Source organism: Montipora foliosa, chromosome 10, assembly GCF_036669935.1.
Source record: "Montipora foliosa isolate CH-2021 chromosome 10, ASM3666993v2, whole genome shotgun sequence".
Classification (NCBI taxonomy): domain Eukaryota; kingdom Metazoa; phylum Cnidaria; class Anthozoa; order Scleractinia; family Acroporidae; genus Montipora; species Montipora foliosa.
The window spans coordinates 33,285,450-33,297,949 of NC_090878.1; the positions used below are offsets into that span (position 1 = coordinate 33,285,450).

General features: G+C 40.8%; 1 protein-coding gene across 1 annotated transcript in view; it reads right to left on the minus strand.

Moving 5' to 3' along the window:
* Positions 1-1,465: 1,465 nt before the first annotated feature.
* Positions 1,466-12,500, minus strand: part of LOC137974403 (lactadherin-like) — a 50,142-nt gene continuing 39,107 nt past the window's right edge. Inside the window, exons 4-5 of the mRNA XM_068821359.1 lie at positions 5,725-5,994; positions 1,466-2,967 (exon numbers count right to left, since the gene is read on the minus strand). The gene's annotated coding sequence lies outside the window, so the exon portion shown is untranslated. The remainder of the gene's footprint in view (positions 2,968-5,724; positions 5,995-12,500) is intronic.

Here is a 12,500-nt window from a genome sequence, read left to right on the forward strand (position 1 = left end):
GGGTAGGTCACTCGGACCCCCACACGTTCCCACTTGTAAAATTCATTTTGCGTGATGTTGGCCTGATTTCCGGTTTGCGTGACATTTGCTACGCCCATTTATGGACTCCTGCTGCTCATTAGTATGGACCGCTTCCCACCAAAACAAAATGGCGGATGTTAATGAGGTTCCAGCCTCATTTGCATCAAATCCGCCATTTTTAATAAGGTTCCATTCCCATATGGAAAGTCTATAATTTCCAATATGCAAATTGTATGCAAATGATATGCAGCCGTATGTAAGCGAGGAATACTACTTACCACAAGCATAAGATCAAATAAGGGATAGGCATGAACACTGAATGCTGAAAGTTCCACTACCACTGCAATCACTCGGCCTTGCTACAACAGATCACAGCTGTTCGTGCTATACTCTTCTTATTATTACGGCATACGTTATGGCCAATCACGAAACACCCTTCTGTAAAAAATGTCGCGATCTTGATCAGCACGCCATTTGAACCTATTTTCGTAGTGGAATTTTGTGATTTGGTGGCTCCCAATCTCGAATCCATAGTCCTCGAGCTTTTTGGTCAGCGGGTGAGCCCCCGGAGAGACTCTGGGATGATAGACTTAAACATTTTTTTTTTATTGGATGCTTGCATAACAATGACTGTCCGACAGGAAGTCGGTAAGTAATATAACTAAGTACCACACAGGAAGCTCCAGAATTTGGAGGGAGATTCGAAATCTAAAACTAGTTTCAGTGCTGCTGTTTGTTTGTTTGTTTTTTTTTTTTTTTACCGTCGCTGTCTTCCCCTAACTTAAAGCACCTCAAGACTTTTAGCATCTCAGAAATATATAAGCCACAAAAATAATTAATAATTAAGCGTTGGGGTTTGAATTGTCTACAGCCGCTGTTACACGTTGAAACTTTTGGCTGAAACTTGTGTGCAACGGCGTTGCGAAACATGTTTCAGCAGGCGTTGCACCTTGTAACATGGTCGGTTTCATGAAACGTTTTCAATTTCCGTTGCGAGACAAGTTTCACGAAAAGTAGAACCGCTTTCCACTTCTGCAACGGTCGCAAGGATCGCAGTGGTGACAAAAACAAGAGTTTCACCGTGTAACACCACTTTGTGAAACTGGTCTCCCTCGCTCTTGTCACGCTACGCTGCGTAAACCAATCAGAAACCGGCTAAGACCATGTAAACAACATTTCGAGACCAGTTTCAACGTTTCCGACGATTTTCGACTTTTTATGTTACACGGTGCAACGCCTACTGAAACTTTTTTTGCAGGGCCGTTGCACATAGGTTTCGGCTAAAAGTTTCAACGTGTAACAGCGGCTTTACACGTTGGAACTTTTAGCCGAAACTTTTGTGCTACGACGCTGCGAAACAAATTCCAGGGGGCATTGCACCGTGTAACATAGTCGGTTTCGTGAAACTTTTTGGAACTTCCGTTGCGAGACAAGTTTCACGAAAACTAGAACCGCTTTCTACTTCTGCAACGGTCGCAGCAATCGCAGTGGTGATAAAAACAGGAGTTTAACCATGTAATTAACACCACTTCGTGAAACTGGTCTCACTCATGATCAGTCTTGTTACGCTACGCTGCGTAAGCCAATCAGAAACCGGCTAAGGCCATATAAACAACATTTCAAGACCAGTTTCAACGTTTCCGAAGGAGTTTCGTCCTTTTATGTTACACGGTGCAAAGTCTACTGAAACTTTTTTGCAGCGCCGTTGCACATAAGTTTCAGCTAAATGTTTCAACGTGTAACAGCGGCCTTAAGCAGCTGCTTAACCAGTTTCGGACTAATAAATAGCAACCGTTTATAGCACGGAAATTTTCCCACGCTGCTAAAAACTGATTCCCGAAACTAATGCAAACGTACCGTGGGAAAACATTACATCAGTCTCTTTGGGAAGAATTCCGTGGAAAAAGGTCTTGTCGAAGCAACTCAGAATAACGGAAACATAAAATTGTGGTAGAAGAGGACATTGGTGTCGTTTCCACAAAAATTTGTCGATCGTGTTGCTTGCACGATGGAATCCACGCTGAAACACTAAAATACACTTACGCGAAAGCGTCAGAAGTTTCATCTTCACTCACTTTTACAGCTACCCCGCGAGCAGTTAGTTTCTCCTACGCTTCCCGACAGAGAAACCACTGCGAGCTACCGTTAAATTTCCCATCGAGGATGTGCGAACTACGTCATACTCCACGTGATGCGTTTCGTCTCATTTCGTGGAAAAATATGAAATTATTAGACAGCGGGCTAGCCCAAACGCAGCAGCTACGTAGCTGAACGCTTGCGCAAGCACCAAAACAAGTTTAATAACTCGTTTTACCAGTTCAAATTAAATTTATTAGTCCTTGGCGCTGGACGGCGGCTCAATCAAAGAAACTAATGGTTACTTGCAGTGGTTTCTATTTAGGAAAAAAACAACTGCTCGCAGGGTATTTTACAGCAGGCCAATGATCATTTCTCCAGTTTCTTTTATGGTGTGTAAAACTAAAGTTTTTGTTTCTCGAACATTTTCAACCCGCCATTTATTTCCTGCTGTTTACTGCTTCCGTTTAAACTTAAGCATGCGCAATAAGACCGGAACCACACGTTGTCTGGGAAAATGGAGTCTGTTATCTCTCCGGGTCTCACCCGCTGACCAAAAAGCCTGAGGACTTTGGGTACCAGGCTTCCCCGAATCGACCAGATGCAGGGTAGAAGTGTGTCAGCCATACACGAGAATAAAAAAAGATAATGCTGTGTACACCAGTTCTACTACAGCTTTACTTAACACTGAAGCACCTTTTGAAAAGATTTCAACCTCACAGAGCTGTAGGAACTGTCTTCTGGTTGTGAGTATACCAACATATCTGCTACTCCTTGGCGGATTTATGTGACACACAAGTGATGCTTCCAGGTCAAATGAAGCATCCCATCGCGCACAAACTGGATTATTTGTTACACTGAAGCTGTCGCCTGCAATTCAAGTGAAAAAAGCCCCTTTATTTTTGTTTTTCTGGGTTAATCTGATGAACTAGCAAGCTGAAGTTTTGAAAATTGGCCCTTTGTCAAAGTGAGTACAGGCTAAAGTGCCACTGTGACCAAAAAATCAATTCTTATTCTTCTTTGGGTTATAAAACTATGTAAACTAAACGCTAAGGGACCAAGTTTTAAGCCTTGATTTAAAAACGGCACCTGTTTATTTTAACTGGAATTTTCCTATTTAATGATCCGCCATTACTAATTTTAAGATCTTGAGAGAGCTGGATCGAGGAAAACATGACGTCAAAGGGTCACTAGTTTAAGAATACAATGCGTCTGTACGCCGCAGAATTAATATGCAGCACTGGACTTTTGGGCTTTCAGATTTTTAAACTCACGTTTTGCATATATAATAGGCGGCATTCACACGCTGAAATTTTAGGCTGGTGAGCCTTTGACGTCTCTTTTGCCTGGATCCAACCCTCTGAGGTCTAATCGGTCAGTTTTAAACGTGAGTAATGGCGGACCGTGAAATCCAAAACTTACACTCAAAGTAAACTGCCTTTGGATAAAAGTCAAAGCTCAAAAGTTTGCCAGTTAAGTGTTAGGCACACACTTTTAAAATCCGAAGAAAAAGAGGAAGTGATTTTTTTTTTTTATCACAGGGGCACTTTAATAAATTTTATACGTAATTAATCAAGAAGTTCGATTCTTTCAAAGGTTAAATTTAAACCATAAAAGTTAATAGATATTTTGCTGTCAAATTAAAAATTAGTCATAGATGAAGTAAAAAGGGATCATTGACCTAAAGATGGACCGTGGAACTCGAGTGAAATGAAGGTGAAATTCGCTATACACAAATCTATAGTTTAACGCCACAGAATGACTACAGTTGGTTTGGGTCAAGCCTACATATCGTTTGAAAAGGAAAATACTAGTGACTAGTAACCTGTCCGAGTATGGGCAACGGGACTATCGCTAATGCAAAAATGTGCACATAGTTAATAGCTTTGAAAAGTAGCTTCACCTTGCTATTAAATTACTACCGATACTTTCCGTAGTGAGGTCAAGAAACTAAGTTTGCTGGACACGCAAGACAACATGACACCAAATTATCCTATTTTCACCAACTGCACAATCCAGTGTAAATGCTGTTTTGAATGTAAATGTTGTTTTGAAACGCCCAAACTCAGCAAGCCGTTGAGTCAAAAAGAATTTTTTTTTTACAGAACTTGTCACTTCTTTTATAGATTGAAGACATGTTTTTTCCGCTTTGTTGTTATCGATAGTCAGTTCTTTTGAGAGGAGATCAAACGTTATGGGCATTTTTTCACACCAATTCGAGTGCACTTGTTTTTCAAGGTGGTGTGTTTTCAATTACCCAATAAAATGTTTACTTGCTTCTATTTCCCATGATAACAATTATGAATTTAATCACTGAAGCGGCTTTTCGTGTTGATCTGTTATAAAATAATTGGTTCATGTCTTTAGCTGTGCATATACTCAAATATTAAGTTCTGGATGCACTTTAATCTCGTTCCCAGAGTCATCGTTTCCTTGACCAACGGTCGGAAAAGAGAAACTCTGGTCAAATCCAAAAGAGGCCAAATTTGATTGGCTGTTGAAAAACGGTTTCATTTCCTGCAATTTACAAATTCTAAACTAAAAAAGTATGCTTTCTTCCGGATTTTTATCTATACGAGGTCGAAGTTAATCTAGAAATAAATCTTTTTACTACTTACCAGTTCCGTAACGTTTTTGTGTTTGAAAATACAGCATTCTGAATTTCCTAGTTGTCACTTGCGTGACACCAGATGCTGAAATTTGTTTTGATTGAAAAATTTTGAAAAAGTGTAAGAATTTCCCAATGGATAATTATGCGGCTAGCCTTACATGCGTATGTTTCATCCCTGCCAAGGGACTCATCAGAGACCTTTCGGCTAACTCGTCAAACATCGCGTTTGAGGTCTCGCTAGCATCAAATGAAGGTGGCAATCTGGAATCTGGCCTTATATCAAGTAAGAATTCCCAGATTGCCACCATCATTTTGATCCGTGCGGGACTTCAAACGCGATGTTTGACGAGTTAGCCAAAAGATTTCTGACGAGTCCCTTGGCAGGTATAAAGCATACGTATGTAAGGCTAGCCACATAATTATCCATTGAAAAAATTGCTCCCGTTATTTTTTATTCTCCACAGTTTAAACGTTTCGAGTGTATTACGAGATGTGTTTATACTCATATGTACTGTCTCGCGAGTAAAAAATAAGCGCTTTCGTGGCAAGGTAAACTTCAGATGTTTTTGTTGATTTCTAACCGTTCCCTTCACGCACGCGCAGTTATTTAACCGGAACCAGAGTTTTCTGGTTCCGGTTTTGGATTATTCCAGAGCCTCACGCGCCCGTTCCGCTGGACAAAGGTAACGGAGGCTCTGGGAACGAGATTGGATGCACTTGGGAAGTTCGGAATGCACTCAAGATACTAGAGTTGCCCTCGGCAATCGCTTCGAGCAACTCTTACGCCTCTATCGTGCTCTCATAACTTCCACAACTCCATATACCCACACTAACCATGAACCAATTCTTAATTGGAGCACACAGAAAGCTTTTGAAATCTGCAAATCTTTACAGTAAATAACAAAACATTTAACTTTTGATTCTCTTGGAGTCAAGCTTGAAAGGTCTCTTGTTCTTAAATTTATGGCTCAGTTCACTATGTTTCAAAAGCAGATTTCTGCAACTGTTTCTCTCACCCAATGTTATATTGTCGACTTGAGTCCTTGTAACATTTGACCCGTCAGACGAGGGCGAATTCCCAATAACGATGCGAACTTCAAAGACCTGGACAGGACTGCTCAAATCCACTCGCCACCAGCTTGGATTATCTTTTAAAGTACGTGAGCAGTGTCCATTCTTAAATTCCTGGTCAGGATTCCCATCAACTGCTTTGTCTGATGTGCCATTAGAGTATTGGTCACTGTAGATGGAGGATTGGGTCGTGCTCTTCCCCGCCACAATGTTCTCTACGTTAGGAATTCGAACAGAATCATGTTATCAGCCCATCATAATCAACATAGTCATCATCATTATCGTTATCGTTATCGTTATAGCGATCATCATCAATACCATGAAGACACGTAAATAATTAAAAGTAAGGAATGTTAACCAGAGTCCATCTCGGCTACTTAAAGAGGGAGCCGATGTTCTTTCTACCCCATACTCCATAATCTTTAATTTGACTATTCAACAAACTATGATCCCTGCAGCATGGTAGAAAAGTAAAGGTGACCCCTTTTTACAAGTCACGTGCAAAAGACGATCCCAAAAATTACCGCCCCGTATCCGGACTAACTGTGTTATCTTAATCCACAAGCAACTCCCAGGTGACCTTGACGAACACAAGCTTGTCTGCAAGTCACAGTCCTGGTTTGGAAGAAAGCACTCAACCATGAACTATGCGTGCAAAAAGGGGGTAAGTAGAGTTATCATTATGGGTCGCATTAGAGGTTTCGTGTTAAAAAGACATATCTACACTTGCTTAAAACACAATATTTCATCCATTATTATCACGTGGAGTAATCTGTTACAACAAGACCAGGATGGACCACAGCACCTACAACATGGATCTGCCTTGATAATTACACGTGCTGCATGCGCTTTTCGGAAGCATTAGATGTCTTTCCTTTTCTTGACGAAATTCATTACTTCCTAGCTATTTCTCATCGTATTTTATAATGTTTTCTGACAGTTCTTTTTTTTTTTTTTAAAGTATTAGTATGCTAAATGTAACCAATCATAATGCAAGCCCCATGGCCATGAGTAAATGAAAAAAGTTACATATAATATAGCTTACACTATCAACTGGCCAATGCCCCTCTGCATAATAACGACATTCACTATAAATCCTTTACGACTTTCTCGCAATTCAAAATACAGTTGTTGTTGTTGTTATTGTCAAATTAACAGAACCGAAAAGAAGCAACCCAACTTTCTCCTTCTCTGAGAGACGATTCCATCTGGAAGAAACAATTCGAGCAGTGGAGACCAGAAAGTTAGTTCTCAGGGCAGAATTTATAGCACAATGAAGAAAAAAAGTGACTTATATCTTCAATACTTTGTCCACACAAGCAGACAGGAGAAAACCGCAATTCTATATGAGTAATAGTTCAAGGCACAAGCGTCCAAACGCATACATGTATGAATGGACAGCTCCCTCTTAAATGGTCCTATACTGTCGCGTGACCTAAGTTGAGCATTAATATTGTTCCATTCTTTGGTTGTTGATGGCGAAAAGGATAGTTTGAAACGTTCTGTACGAGCTGGAAAGATAGTGAAATTCAGAGCAGACCTTAAGGAAAGTTGAGTTTCCTCGCAAACTCTTGTAGGCAATAGATCTACTAGGTAGGAAGGAGTGAGATTATGAACAATCTTATAATAAAGTAATGATTTGTGAATCAAACGCCTAACCCTCCTTTGCCTTTCACAGCATCTGTTACAATTTTACTAGATTCATATTGGACAAATTCGATAAGGTCGCTCTAAAGTCCTGGCCAAAGTATAGAACAAAGTTGGAGTCAACGCTACAACTTTGTTCGATCCGACATTGTTCGACTGAATGAACGAAATGATATATGAAATGAATCATATACTGAAATGCGGATATGAAATCGAGTAAAGCTATAATCCTCGCAGTTGTGGACGCAATTTTAGAAATTGCGAAGAGAAGCCTGAAAAATTCAGGACTTCAACGGGGTTTGAACGCGTGACCTCGCGATACCGGTGCGACGCTATCGTGACTGTTTGGCCGCCCATGTTGGAAAATGTTCGTCCGACACTTTTTGTTTGATCAAGGGTTGGATGGAGTTTGCTTTGATCAAACACCACGCCCAATAATTCTGCTCGACGCAACAATGTTGCAGTGCTTTGCTCTTCCAATAAAGTTGTCCTGAATCAAGTCACGTCCGCGCTCCTTGCAAATCAGGAATTGCTATTTCATTTTCATGTCTTCTAGCATCATTTGCAACAAAGATAGCGGACAAAGATGGTCATTAACAGCCAGAAACCTTAAACAGTGAGAATCAAGTAAGCCCTTGTCTGAGGGACACTTTTAGCCCTCTTTATCATGATCTCTCTCTATGGAGAGCGTTTAAAATTTTTGCAAATTGATCCGTTCTCATTCTTATCATCTCCTCAGCGCGGATCTTGCCGTGAAAATACCTTTTTCTACACGTTATATTAATCGTTCTTTTTTTTTTTTTGGTCGTCTGAATCGGTCATTTCCGTCCTCCAACAGTTCCACAGCACAAACGCTACGAGGGATTCTCGTTACAGTGTTAACGCAAACTTGAACTTGAATCAGAGTTAACTAAATAGAGTGTAATGTGAAGTGCTAGATTTCAATCCCATGTGAACCATGTGAGCGTTAGCCCTACTGATGGAAATGGGCAGGCCGTGGGAACTGAAGATGTTAAAGTCACGGCAATAAGCATGTACAAGCTAAGTACAAGGAAAGATTGTATCCTGAATTGTTAATTTGCTTTGAATTCACTATTAGGGAGCTTAAGCAACGACAACGGCGACGGCAACGAGAACGTCACAAATTTGCATATTTAGTGGGCAAAAACAATAGCTTTGCACGCCCTGCACGTGCATTTTTTATTTTTGTCCATTTCTTTGCCGTCGTCTGCAAAACAACAACGTGAAATAGCCAAATTTGAGGTTTTATCAAGGAAGTCGGCACTTGAGGATGAATTTTCATTTTCTCCCCTAAATTAAGCGCCGTTCCGACCAGTGTCATTCTTGAGAAACTACCACACCCTTGTCCTATTAAAAAGGTTGAGATAGTCACGAAGTGATGACAATAACGCGAATTTATATTTTGAAATGACGTTCTCGTTGCTGTCGTCGTTGCTTAAGTTCTTATTGATTTCGCGGAAACTTTCGCGCCTTTTTTGGCGTAGTCATCATAATTTAGAAGTTTTTATTTAATTTTTTGAAAAACGTGCCAAAAAGGGCTTGCCGTCCCGTTTTTTTCCCGCCATATGGGCCGGAAGTAGAATGTAATGCGGAGTACTTGTAATAGCCCACTTTTGGTACATTAAAATTCGGTCCTAAACAAAAAGGCATCACATCGAGGCTCTGGGGAATAAACTCATTTGTATTTATTCCCCAGAGCCTCGAGATGATGTCGTTTGTTTAGGACTGAATTTTAATGTATCGAAATTGGGCTATTTTAATTTGTTTTGCGCATACAATTTTAATCAGCAAGTGAAAAAAAAATGAACTTTTAGGTGCGACCAGATCCTTTCGTTTCGCCGAAGACGTGACCAAAAGAAACAGAGGGCTCTGGCGACGAGAATGGTATTCTAATCACTTGATGCGATTTGGTACATTCCATCCAACGTTAAAAAATGGCTTCCCTAAGACGGATTGACAGGATCGTAGTGAGCATTGAAATCACCAAGAAGTACGAGGTGCATTTTGGGATTAGACAAAGCCCTATCAACGCTACATTGCAAATTCGTAAGAAAATTAATGTTGGCTTGAGCATTTACAGAAGGTGGACCGCAACAGACATCACAAAAAAAACTTAGTGCATTAGTCTTCATTTCTATCCATAACAGTTCAAGTCCATTGACTTGTAAACAAATGGGATGACACTGAGAAAGCAACACTTCCGTACCGCCTCCCATCCCTTACGTATCCAAGCGCATAATACGACAGTAGCCTGGAATGTCTAAAGAATGGCTTGAAATTGGATAAATTAACCATGTCTCAGAGATACTGAAAGTAGGAAGTTTCTGTTTCAAATTATTGAGACAAGCTCATCAAATTTATCGGCCATGTTTAAACCCCGAACATTAGCGTGGCCACTCAAAAATGAAGAACCAGGGTTAGGTCTAGGATTATGAGGCTCATTATCACCGCCTAACGACAAAAAGGAAAAAACTATAACTGAGATATGACTGGTAATAAAGATAAAAGATAAGAGAGGAAAAGCAAATACATTTAATTAAAGAGCAATCGTTGAAAAAGCCTATCGCCGCCCTATAAACTCCTAAGCTAACCCCCATTATATATGTTAGCGAATAGAAGAAATAGAAAACAGCTCACCTTCTGTGGCTGCTCAAGTGTATAGAGAAATTATGAGTGCAAGAAAAATGACAAAAACATATCAGAACAAGGATCATATTTTATAAAGTATGCAACTGCCAAGGCTTGGGGCTCCAAAATGCCATAAAACTAATGAGAATGGTTTGCTAAACTTCATTTAGCGGGCATGTGGGTAGAGCGGTAACCTTGTTTTATCTTCCGACGGGATGTATGGACGAACGTGTTCATCAACATTGAGAAATACTTTACCGTCGATCGTTCACACCGGAGTATCTTTACGCTCATTTCTTGCCATCTGTAAAAGGTTTCGGTTAACAAAAGTAAGGTCTTCGTAAACTGTGAAACCATCCCCTCCAGTGCCGCTTTCTTGGCCCTCAAAACCCTTAATTCTTGAACTTCTATATGATCGCACGGCTGCCATCTTGTCTTTTCCGTCTAACCCTGTTGGCTCTATCAATCTCCCCTGCGTAAAATTCTAACCCATCTCCAAAAGAAAGAACTCTAAACCTTTCTTAGGGCAGTCTTTGTATCTCCCTCCTGAACTCCATAGATACGTACACTTTCCCTTCGACAATACTGCTAGTTGTTGTTTTGTTTAAATCATTCCTCACGAGAACATTGGAACCCACAAATGACGACCTCCAACGTCAGTGGCTTCATAGCTCAGTTGGTTAGAGCGTCGCACCGGTATCGCGAGGTCACGGGTTCAAACCCCGTTGAAGTCCTGAATTTTTCAAGCTTCTTTACGGAATTGCAAAAATTGCATTCATAACTGCGAGGATCATAGCTTCACTTGATTTCATATCTGCAGTTCATATATGATCCATTTCATATATCATTTCATCGTTGATTCATCCCTTACGGGAACATTGGAACCCACAAATGACCAGCTCCCAACGTCAGTGGCTGCGTAGCTCAGTTGGTTAGAGCGTCGCACCGGTATCGCGAGGTCACGGGTTCAAACCCCGTTGAAGTCCTGAATTTTTCAGGCTTCTTTACGCAATTGCAAAAATTGTGTTCATAACTGTGAGAATCATAGCTTCTTCACTTGACATTCTTCTATGCTGATCATTCCACGTCCCCTCTCTGATTTTTTAAAGTACAGCCGATCTACATCAGCCTGCGGGTGTAATGCACGATAAATGGTCATCAGCTTTCGTGCTTTGCGATCCATTACTTTGAGCTCTTCCTTGGCCCAACCAACAATTCCTGCCTCGTACTTTACAATGGAAACTGCTCTAAAGTTTATTGCTTTCATCGTATTTCCCTTATGGAGTTTAGTATTGTCTTAACTGTACGAAAATATTCCTTCTGGATCCTGTCCTTCATTTTACTATGTTTTACATCATCCGTTTCTAGCACCCCAAGATACTTGTAGTTTTCATTCTCATCAACATTCAGTGATCGCATCTTTTTATTCCCCGGTAGCATGATTTCTTCACTTTGGAACACTTTTCCGCGTTTCATCAATAGCATTGCACACTTTGGTATTCCGAACTCCATCGGCATATCTTCGGCCACAATTCTAACTGATGGGACAAGAGAGTCAACTTGATTTTCATTTTTACCATATGGCTTCTTAAGATCGTCCATAAAAAGCAAATGATTAATCATTCCTTTCCCGTCGCCAGGATCATACCCAAACTTTACTTTTCGTAGCACGAGTGTTAGTGCCCGGATGAGCGATATCACAAAGGAGGGATGAAAGGCTGTCTCCTTGAAATATTCCTCTTCTGATATGAACTTCGCCAAGAGCTTCACCTCCAGTGGTTAAAACTGTCTTCCACTGTTTTATGTTGTTTTGGATCAAACCCACCATATTCTGCGCTATACCAAACATCCTCATACAAAGTATCTCAGCTCCCTCCGTATTATCATTATCATTATCATTTGGTCTGCGGCACCGTTAAACATATTTCCTAAGAACATTACCTAATATGGCAGACTTTTTAGACCCACTTGAGCGCGCGATTAATGAGGTTCTCTTACCAGCTGTCACTGGCCATAACACTCACACAAAAGTAGAGAGCGACTTCCTTGGTGTCCCTGTGCGCATGGGAGGCCTTGAATGAGACCTCATGTTCTGAATTCGAGGTTTCAATCAAAGTTACTAATCCGCTCATGAGGAGAGTTGTTGAGCAAGAGCACCAGCCTCCAGATGCCTCAGAAATTCGAACACTGCAACTGAGCACAGGAAAACAAAAAGATGACTGTCTAAGTGAGAGGCTAGAGCAGGTGAACAGCTCCCAGCCGACAAAAGCTAAGAGGGCTGTTGAGTTAGCTACAGAGAAGGGATCATCAAATTGGTTGACTGTGATTCACAAAGAGCTAGATTACAATCTGAACAAGACGGAATTTAGAGATGCAATCAAGTTACGATACGACCGGGAAATAACGGACATACCCATGATCTGCG